Genomic DNA, 10421 nt, shown 5'->3' on the forward strand with positions numbered 1-10421 from the left:
TGTCCATCCCTATATACAATTTAATATATCTTATGTCTGTCCATAAACATTATAATAAATGACATTCCATAGATAACAGAGAAAGTGCACAGGTTATATATTTTGTTATCTAGTGTTTTTTTCTGTATTTTAACATGCAAATTATAAGGTTTCATTAGTGTGCAAACATATAGAACTTCATTACCAATGTGACTAAAGTTGATGCTTTTATAAAGAAAAAGTTTTAAAAATCACTTCTTGAAACTTATATTTTTAGCATGTAGCATGTACTGCCTCTCTGTAGTTCAACCTGTTTAGATAGAAGCAGGATTAGAGATTAGAGCAGATCCATTGAAAAAAGCCATAGCATAACCCCTAGTTTACATGCTTGTCTATTGTGGAGTTTAATTTTAATATATGAGAAAACTGACATTTATCTCTATGCATAACAATAAGTGGAAGTGTGCAGCCTTTTAAATATCCAGTTTACTCGTTTGGGTATCAGATAGATCTGGGACAGGGATTGGTCCATTTAGACCTATTTGTCCAAGTTAACACCGATGGAGCTTTGTACTGCTCATTGGCTCCCGACGTTATTAGATGGGCCAAATAATACATAAGGCTAGATACAATATGTGCCAATTATACCACACACACACAAGCTGGTTACTACTAAAGCTAATTATTGTGAGAAAAACTGAAATAGGGTAGCCTAGGGCAGCATTTCACAACCAGGCTGCTGCAGCCCCCGGGGGCACCTCCTGGCATCTTCATGGGTGCCTCAACATTTTCACACAGCATCATGCCTTTGATGTGAAGAGGGACTCCTGTTGTAAAGGGGGGGGGGGGCTTCTGATGTGAAGGGGCTCCTTCTGTGAGAGGTGGCGACTATTATGTGAAAGGAAGGGGCTCCTGATATGCAGCGGCCCCCTAATGTGAAGGAGAGGCTCCTGATGTCAAGGAGGACTCTGATGTGAAAGGAAGATTATGATAAGAACAATGATGTGAAGGGGGGACCTCACTTCTTTTGTGTTTTTGTTTGGGTTCCCCTTAAAATCCATACCGGATCCCTAGATTCAATAACGGTCTGGTATGGATTTTAGAGAGACCAGACATTGTTTTTTTTTACATTTATGGTTTTAAATTTTGCCTTGGATTGTCTCAAGATTTTGCATACTTTTAAAGGGTGCCATGGCTGAAAAAAATATTGGGAAACTCTGGTCTTGGGAGCACCTCAATTTGTCTGGGTTGGTTTAATTATCTCAGATGCCATGCTTTTACTAATGCATCATGATTGGTGAATACTGATGCCAACGCTAAGCAGTGCTTTATTACGGAATGTACTGTGTAGTTAATTAAAGGTGATACATATCCAAGCCATTAGCAGTATATTTTTCATTCAAAGTTTTATTTTGAAATATATTTATTAGTTGTGAATTTCAAGGTTTTGTATTTGAAATAATTTGCAGTTTCCCCTGTCGACAGCCTATGCAGGTCAGCAAGGGGGTATCTTTGCCCACTGTATACAGAAGCCATTGTAAATTAGAACTGTGTAGTCAATGGCATGCCCTCCATCTCCCATCCACAGCAAAGTTAAATTTCTAGACCATGTAGTGTGTGTAACCGGGTGGTTGGACCAGGGTAATGACTCTGTAAAACACACATTCTCCAGTCTCTGTAGACAGCTTGGCATGAGCAAAAACTGAAGCCTGTAATAGGTAAAGATTACTATGACAACACTTTTCAGAAAGAAAAAAAACACCGCCATTACAGCTCTAGTACATGACATTTACAAGAAGACTTCAGTCCAGCTTTAACCTTTTCACTGCCAAGCCCTCCTGAACGCTTAGCACCACAGCTGGCCACACCATTTTTGCAATTTTTCAAATTGTTTTCATGTTCTATTGCTGTGTCGCTAGCGTTTGTAAAAGACCCCTTAAACCATATATTTTCTGAAAGCAAAGGCCCAGTAGAATAAAAAGATGGTGCTACAAATTTTGTAGGTCCTGTGATAATCATGCAAATGTTTGTCAAATCAATATTAAACAATAAAAATACACAATTACATGGATAAAAGCACACTAAAATCAGTATCAGTGCACAAAAAAATACTTTTCTGACTAAATCTAAAAGATAAAACTGTAGTGAGTCAATAAATAGCAAATATTTTAAATTGCGCCTGGTAAAAAAATTAGGTAATGCAAAACTGTAAATTAGCGACTGATGACAGCTATTATTTAACAGGGGACAGTTGGGGGGACCCTTCTGATATAAGTTCATGGTCACTAAAGCAACCATGAGCTTATAGCAGAAGGGAGAAAGCCACCAATGTAAGGCTTACTGAGCTGGCCAGCTGGAAATAGTTGCGTTCCGCCATAAGCCTTATGTTGGTGCCAGCGAAAGAGTGGGTTTTAAAATATATTTAGATATACTGATTACATTTTTGGAGCACCTTGGCTTGTGCTATATTGAAACGTGTGTATGTTAGGAAATAATTAGACATGTGCACTGCCAAAAAATTTGTTTAGTTTCGTTTCGTTTTAAATTCGGATTTGTGTTATTTTGTTTTTCAGGATTCGGGTGTGAAAGTCAATTCGGATTCGGAATTGGACGAAATTCGGTAGCGGTATTCCGAAAGTTCGTTTCGTTTTCTGTTCTTATTCGTTTCTTATTCGTTTCGTTCGTTCGTTTGCAGCAAAGTGACATTTGAGGGGGGGAAAATATTTTTCTCCTTCTCTAATGTCACTTTGCTCAGACGAACGAAACGAATATGAAACGAATAAGAAACGAATAAGAACAGAAAACAAAACGAACGTTCGAACTACCGCAACCGAATTTCGGAAATGGAAATTCGGATTCGTTTGCATTCGTTATGTCTGTAATTCGGAATTCGGATACATCCGAATGTCCGAATTTCCAAAAATTCGTCCGAATGTCTAGAAATAATAATCTTGCTTTGAAAACTAAAAATTAGAAGCTCACCGTTAATGTCTGTCCGATATTTTACACATGAATTTATTAATTGTATTTAATTATTGTATTCATTAATTGTATTATTTATTCCTGTGCATCAATGAACAATTTTGAACTATGGAGTTTAACACCTTGCCAAATCTTGGCTAATATTCACTTCGGACTTATGTATTCTGTTTCCATCAGATTGCACTCCATGCTGCTCACATGCACATTACTTGTGCTTAGTGACATAAAAGTCAAAAATCTTTTTCCCTTCCCCCAATGTTAATTAAAGCACTTACCTTAAATGATGCTTCTTAATCCGATCTTCTTCTTCTTTCCTGTCCTTTTCATCTGTCCCTCCTACGCTCCGGCGGGTCTCCGATCCAGCGCTGACTCCTCTGAGCTTGCTGGCACTTCTGTCCCACAGTGTCTGCATGCGGGTGCACGCGTCCATAGACTTACCTTGTGTTTCTCCTCGCGTCCCGGCTGAAAATGTGAACTGCGCAAGCTCCCGCTCGAGAATTTTCACATTTTCGGACGGGAGCGCGCAGGGAAGACACAGGTAAGTATTAGCCCTTTTAAAAGCGGTATGTTTGGTTTATTTTACACTTTTTGCATAGATATATGCAAAAAAAAACAAAACAGAGGGTTTTTTTTTTTTACTTTCAATAGTTCTTTATTGAAGTCAAGTGAAGCATACATAACAAAATGCATATAACATAACCAACTTAAAGGTGTGGAAAACATCAACCAGTCAGAATTAACATTCAGGATACAGTATGCTTTGCAATGGAGAATATCACAATATAATTTCCATTCATAGGGAGGTTAGGAGGAAGGGGAGGATGACAAAACAAGTGGAAAGGAGGGGAGGAAGGAGGGAAGACAAGGTATGGACCAATTATGCGTCAGGCAATATTAGAGATCAAACAATGCAGTATAGATGTACAATCCATTTTCTCCAAGCTGAGAGGACTATAGGATGTGAGTTATTTTTCATGGCAAACATATTTTCATAGGAATATTGGGTGTTAACTAATGAAATCAGGCCAATGATGTTAGGAGGAGTTGTTTGTAACCATCTACAGGTAATCAACAATTTAGCTGCCTAGAGAATATGCACAACAATAGTGCGAGTTGCCGGTGGGAAACTATCAATATTGATATGCAGTAGGACGAGTTCTGGGGATGGAGAGAGAGGTGAGGGGGAAAAATGGGAGATAATACGGAAAACTCCATTCCAGAACACACAGAGGGACCTGCAGTGCCAAAAGATGTCAGAAATTGAACCAATGCAGCCGCACAGTCTCCAGCACAGTGGTGAATAGGAGGCAGAGAATTTGGATAATTTGTAAGGGGTATGATACCATCTATGGATAATTTTTTGGAAAAGTTCCCAATGGTTAGAGCGGTGGGATGCCCTGTGCGATGCTTGAAGTGTCAGTATCCATTGGGTATCTGAGAAGGAGGTACCAAGTTCCTGTTCACATTTGATAATGGGAGAGGTTTTTTTGAAAATGATTATAGAGACCTAAGAGGGCATAGAATGTAGAGATACCTCCTTTGATAGGGGTGGAGCTAAATAAGAATTTATGGAGGTTGGCATCAATTGGTATAGTTAGTGGTATCAGACGCGAAGTCAGGAGATGTGACACCTGTAGATATCGGTATGTTTCACGTTTGGGGAGGTTATATTGCTCGCACAGGGTAGGCATAGATTTAAGCGTTTTCTGAATATAAAGGTCTTGTATGAAATAAATCCTGGATTTTCTCCAGTGTCTCAGTGGAGTGGGAAATGTGTGGACAGATTTCCACGTCGTGAGTGTGGATTTTATAGTCGGAAAGGGCGAGGAAAGAGGGATTGGAGTTGCATTAAGCGACAGTAGGAGGTTCACAGCAGAGGTACAAGACAGTAGGGAAAGTTCCATTTGAGCCCACAGTTTGTCTTGTGTATTTTGGCACCAGTGTTGAACTTGGGCTAGGATTGTAGCTGCGTGGTACTTAGCGAGGTTAGGAAGGGCGAGCCCTCCCATGGATTTATGTTTATAGAGGATTTGTGCAGAACATCTAGGTTTCTTATTATGCCATACGAAACAGAGGATTCGTTTTTGCATGTGGGTAAAAAAAGAGGTGGGGGGAATTATGGGAAGAGTTCGAAAGATATAGAGTATTTTGGGAAGGATTAACATTTTAAATGCTGCTACTCTACCACATACTGTAAGGTAAAATTTGGAGAGGGAGGCCAGGTCTTTAGGTATGGTTTGGAGAAGCGGTTTGTAGTTGTAGTCATATAGTTTCATTGATGAGGCTGGTAGTTGAATGCCAAGATAAGTGATGGATGAATTCGCCCAAGCATAGGGGTAAGCTGCTTGTAAAGAGGGGGAAATATTGAGGTCTAGGAGGTGGGATTTTGTGTTGTTGACCTTGTAATATGAGACTTCGCTAAATCGGTCTAGAAGGTGTCTTACAGCGGGAAGAGATGTTAGTGGGCGAGAGAGTATAAGGACTACATCATCTGCAAAAAAACGGAGGGTTTAATAACCCTTTAAGTTAATAAAATGCCTGATGTCTGATTTACCTTCCTTAGCAAAACTCATCCAGTGTTTCATATGCAGCTTGATGCTGTAGACTTAATTCCTGGGTATAATACAGCCTTGGCACATTTATTGGAACTAACTTTCTGTACAGGGGACCAGACTTTCCAGCCAGCTTTGTATGCCCTAGATGACTGGCCCCATCAATGCCCCCTCTGGTGCTCTATCTTTAGGCAGCTTTTACATGAGCACTGCCATAGCTAGTTCATTCAGAGAGGCAAAGATCCTCTCCTTGGCAAGTACCACCCACTCTGTTGTTCCCACCCCTCCCTACATTATCCAAAGTTCAGCACTTAGCTGCTTAAAAGTTGAGTAGTATGAGAGTGCAGTGGCAAGTGAGCACAGTATGGGAAGTGGAGGTTAGGACACAGCAGTGTTTAGTAGTCTGATCCTATAGCTTGCTTCTCTCTTGCTTTCCACAGCAATAAGCCCACTACCTTTAAGCAGGTCAAGGTGCTAGCTGCATTCCTATGATCGTGCACAGAGTTACATGGGGCAAGCAGCACGCTGAAGCTTTCACTCTTGGTATTAAAGGAGCTAAAGTATGTAAAAAAGGAGATTGCATACATACACATACATATGTTCGAGATTTTGTTTCTGCTTTAGTTTTTACAGGTACGGATTCTGACATAAGTTTATCGAAGATTTTGGAGGTAAGTGAGGAGCGCTATGTGTAAATACAACAGCTTAAACACTCCAGCCAGTTGAAGGATGATGATCATTTTATTATTGTATGACATTTTGGGGGTTAGTGGCTCCCACTTTTTCAGGGCAGGATCACCCTGAAGAAGGGTATGACCACAATTCCCCTAAAAGGTGCTCTCTATGTTTTACCTTATACAGTAATAAAAAGATCATCATCTTTCAACTGCATTCCTCACCCACCTCTACAATCTTCACGTGGTTGAAGGGACACACATTTCAAAGACCGTCCATTGGTCAAGCTGCCACAGACCCATTCACCACTGACATGGTCTAGCATTACCTTGTCTGTACACTACATATAAGTTTAATGTTACAGAAAGCATTGTATGGAACTTAAATTATAAATAGATTCAACTTGGAACAGTTTGTAGATAAGTAACTGTGACATTTATGTGACAACGGCACTCTCAGCCTCAGCCTGCACAGGGAATTTCCAGCTTATGGGACAACAGTCTAGGTGCTAGCAGACAAAGAGTGATCATCACTGGGGTCGGTTAACTCCACACTTAACACTTTATCCACACAAACAATAGCTGCCACCACGTGTTTCAACAGAAACGTGCACCATTCACAGCAACTGCTGTGATAATTCTGACCTTAACAAATGTCTTTGACACTTACTGTTATTCCAGACAGAATTATAACAGGATTTAAAATATGATATTGTTCTTCAAAGAAATCAATTAGTTTGGATTGAAAGCATTGGAGATGATGCTTAAAATTTTTTAAATATCGTTTTTTATTTGAGCAGAGCAATTATAAATTGCTAGCAAGATGGTATTTGGTTGGAGAAAGTTTATAAGGACTACTCAAAGAAGTGTTGGAGGAATTGTGGTTTAGAGGGTACATTAGAACTTATATGGTAGTCTTGGCCAATTATTAAAGGTTAAGGCAGAGGGTAATTGATTATATACTTGACATAACTGAGCATGTGGTGCCCCTAGAAATATGGACCTGTCTATTCCATTGTACGGAACGCCCAGTTGGAAAATATAGGAGATCTCGCTTGCAATTTCTGTTGAACGTGGGGAAGGTGAATATTTCTAGATCAGAACCACGTATTCACTCATGGTTCCAAATAATTGATCATTACAGTCAGGGGCATAACTAGAAATCACAGGGCCCCATAGAAAAATTTTGTATGGGGCCCCGTGATTGCTAGTTATGCCACTTGCAGAGCCCACCATATACTCTCTATGGTGGGCTCTGCAAGGTCTCAGTTGCGCTGTACGCCTCTTACCTGTCACCTCCGTGGTCGCTGCCGCTGGGCCCCTGCCTCCTCTTCCGTTCCCGGGCTCTGCCTCCTTCTATCGACGGGCCTCGCCTCCTCTTACATCACTGGCCCCACCTGCTCTTAGATCGCTGGCCAGTGATGTGAGAGGAGGCGGGGTTGCTTTTAGGCGGGCCCCGCCTCCTTCCTTACTGAAAATGCTGGTGTAACCGGCCTATTCTGCCGCATCTGCTGGCTGTCACTGACACAGCTCTGCAGCGGCTGTGAGGGGGAACATTCTCCTTCACAGCAGCTGCTAAGCTATGTCAGTGACAGCCAGCACACGAGACGCCATAGCGACCCAGGCGGCCCACATGGCATCAGAGGGATGCCGGGCCCCCCGTGCACGGGCCCCATAGCGGCCGCCTGGGTCGCTATGGCGATTGTTACGCCACTGATTACAGTAAAATGGAGGAGCTTACAGCCATTCAGAAAAACTTTCATGTGTCGTACTTAGGAACTTGGGATAAGTGGAGTAATTTTAAAAACTCACATGTGAAAGTAATTTCTGCAAGCTGATTTGGTAGATATCAGATAAGAAAGCTGTGGGTCAGAGTTCAGGCGGCGGGAATTGTAAACTTGGAGAGTTAAGGAGATGGGAGTAATAGAGGAACTAATCGGATATTTCTCTTGAGAGAGTAGTAATAGACTCCTGGAGGTACAGTAGTAGTAAAAGATATAATTAGGTTTTTTTTCTTTCCCTACACAATTAGGTTAATATATGGGGAATAACACATTTAATAATATGGAAGATATTAACGATCTAATAATTTCTACACATATTCATGCTGGTTTTTTTTTAATTTAATTTTTTTACTTTTTTTTATTTCCACAATGATTTACATATATAATAGAATAAATAAACAAATATAAACCCCTATAGGGACATGTTACACAATCATACTTGACACAAGGATAGGGATGGTGAATAATAATAAATTAAAGGGGGGGGGGGCCTATCCCTTTTTTCTTTTTTTTTCTTCCTTTGTTGTTTTTCTTCCCCTTCATAGGGGATGATTTTTGATAGGCTAATGTAATTTTTTTTGTAGTGTTAAAACTGGTTTTGTAATGTATTTGTTCATGTGTAATTGTATTAAATAAGAATAAAGAGTTCATAAAACAATATTGTTTTTTTAATAAAGTGGAAAAGAATAAGTGGAAAAGTGGAAAAGAATAATGGTGCAAGAAAAGTATTAAAAGAAAATATATTAGAAACACAGAAAAAAGTAACAGAAAAATAAATGGGATTAAAAGTACTTAAAAGGTTTGCATGGTCTTTAGTTAAGACAGAGTCGCTGGCCCTCAGAGATCACTCAGGATTCTTGCACAGTTTAGAAGGAAAATTGAGAGCTGTGGAGTTGTAGAGCGAGCCATCTTTTCTGATCCCTGAGGAATCCAGAATTAAACCGCCAAAGGACTTTGTCCAAAAATCATTGGAGTCCTCTTCTATGTTTGGTGGATGCTTGTTATTAGTGTTACTTAATCATATCAGGTTTTATGAAATATAGGTACATTTTGGCTCTGCAGTGATAAATTCACAGGCAGAAATGTGGATTGTTTCTAAATGGTTTTATGATGGACAGTTGTGAAAACAACATACCAAGGAATGTTTTAATACATACTACAATAGCCATTAACCAGTTCTGCTTAATGGAAGTTACAACCCCCAATTAAGACATATTAATTGAAGGTCTCTTCTTATCAGTGCTCTGACTTCCAGATAACCTGCTAATGACATCCAATTAGCTATTTACGACTGCTCATTGACAGCTGTATAGAATCTAGCTAAGCAGGATTTATGGCCCTGAACAATGGTTTGTTTATTCACTTTGATTGAGTTCATTATAGGTTGTGGAGGTGCATTCCATTGATCTATTTGTTTTTATATCTGTGTTCTGTGGGGGGTTAGAGGAGTGTGGCTTATTGAAAATTGCTGTCCCTGGCTGTGACACAACACATTTCAATCTAAATAATTATTTACAGACTTACAAATTTTTATAAAAAATGACACTATGTGCAACACTACTTTCCCATTCTCCTCATTCAGTTTGGGGGTCCACTGACCTCAAACCTTATCCTTACAATTATAAATCTGGGTCTCTCTATTTTGAGCCCCATTGATGGATTTTAATGCTGTAATGATTAAAATACTGTTACCTTACAAGAACTAATTTTCATAAAAAGTCATCATCCTAAATCACATTTTATTATTACTTCTATTTTTTTCCACTGTAAATGTATTACTTACTGCCATCATATAAAAAGCAAGTACATCATGTTTAAGTTCAAATAATATTTGCAAACAGGGAATGACATAACTAGCATAGTTAACTTTGCCAGAAGTCATTCTACTTCTCATAAATATTCTAATGTTTGCTTCTACAAAAGTAAATGGTTTTCCTATTTCTCATTACATAGTATTTTTTGCATCACCCCAACTTTATTTCATGTATATGAGAATAGATATTACACAGTGACTGCATGTATAACTTCAGGTGTGCGCTATTATGTGTGCTGCATAGGGCTATTATAAAATAATATTGTTGACTGCAAAGATGGGTATGAAAGACATATCTCAGAATAACTTTTGCGTATCACCTTATTTCAGATATATTTAGCTACATCACCCTTATGTAACCATGGGATAACTTAGCAGCACTACCATTTCAAAGGTAACACAAGATATACATTGAAGTACCCGAGGCATTATCGTCTCCAATTAGAATATGTATAATTCAACTGTTATGTTTATTGGTTTTAGATAATATATTCTCACAAACAGCATCTTGTTGTTAGTTATTTAATTTTATTTGAAGGGAATGCATTGTATCTTTTTTATACTGTCTTTCTTTATTATATAAAAAAAATATATAGTAAATATAGTAAAAAAGTGCAAAATATTTTTATTTATATAT

The 10421-nt window shown here is 39.0% G+C and overlaps 1 protein-coding gene across 2 annotated transcripts in view; it reads left to right on the forward strand.

Moving 5' to 3' along the window:
* The first annotated feature begins 5318 nt into the window (after positions 1-5318).
* LOC108792206 (bifunctional heparan sulfate N-deacetylase/N-sulfotransferase 4) overlaps positions 5319-10421 on the forward strand; it is a 278647-nt gene continuing 273544 nt past the window's right edge. For both annotated transcript variants that reach the window (XR_001941547.1, XM_018562927.1), the window contains exons 1-2: positions 5319-5330; positions 8142-8147. The gene's annotated coding sequence lies outside the window, so the exon portion shown is untranslated. The remainder of the gene's footprint in view (positions 5331-8141; positions 8148-10421) is intronic.

The sequence above is a fragment of the Nanorana parkeri genome, unplaced genomic scaffold, assembly GCF_000935625.1.
Source record: "Nanorana parkeri isolate BGI_ZX_2015 unplaced genomic scaffold, ASM93562v1 scaffold613, whole genome shotgun sequence".
Lineage (NCBI taxonomy): Eukaryota > Metazoa > Chordata > Amphibia > Anura > Dicroglossidae > Nanorana > Nanorana parkeri.